Raw genomic sequence first — 743 nt, 5'->3', positions numbered from 1 at the left:
TCTATGGGTCCTGGCCCCATCAGGTCTTCTGTATAGGACCTTCCAAAAATCTCTATTATCACCAATTAAGGAACCTATTTCTAGTCTGTATGTGTGTGTGGTAGAGGTGGTAGGTGAAGGTGATAGATATGGAATCTTTCTTTCTTAATTTGTCTGAGTATTTTGTCTCTACCCCAGATATTGTCCATTTAAGTTCTTAGGCACTTGAAAACCATAGCCAGAAATACTATTAGACTTTTCTGGCTTTTGCCTTGTTTTACCCCTCCTCTCAGGCATCTTCTTTGTTTGAATGAGGGGAAGGGATTGAGGAAATGCTAGGGGAAAAAAAGAACATATGTTAATATCTCAAAGATATGATGCTGTGCTTGCTTTGGCAGCATATATACTAAAATTGGAATGATACAGAGATTAGCATGGCCCCTGTGCAAGGATGACATGCAAATTCATGAAGTGTTCCATATTTTTATAATAGTAAGGGACTTTAACACCCCCCTCACTGCAATGGACAGATCATCTAAGCAGAAAATCAACAAGGAAAGAAGGGCTTTGATGACACACTGGACCAGATGGACTTCACAGATATATTCAGAGCACTCAATCCTAAAGCAACAGTCTACACATTCTTCTCAAGTGCACATGATACACTTTCCAGAATAGATCACATACTGGGTCACAAATCAGGTCTCAACCAGTACCAAAGGACTGGGATTATTCGTTGCATATTTTCAGACCACAGTGCTTTG

At 39.8% G+C, this 743-nt stretch overlaps 1 non-coding gene across 1 annotated transcript; it reads left to right on the top strand.

The window, feature by feature from the left end:
* The first annotated feature begins 361 nt into the window (after nucleotides 1–361).
* Nucleotides 362–465, top strand: LOC116632546. Its single transcript, XR_004299461.1, has one exon. It is a non-coding gene; the product is annotated as a U6 spliceosomal RNA (small nuclear RNA).
* The last annotated feature ends 278 nt before the right edge of the window (nucleotides 466–743 follow it).

The sequence above is a fragment of the Phoca vitulina genome, unplaced genomic scaffold (assembly GCF_004348235.1).
Source record: "Phoca vitulina isolate PV1807 unplaced genomic scaffold, GSC_HSeal_1.0 scaffold6, whole genome shotgun sequence".
NCBI lineage: Eukaryota > Metazoa > Chordata > Mammalia > Carnivora > Phocidae > Phoca > Phoca vitulina.
This window is presented reverse-complemented; position numbering and strand designations above follow the sequence as displayed.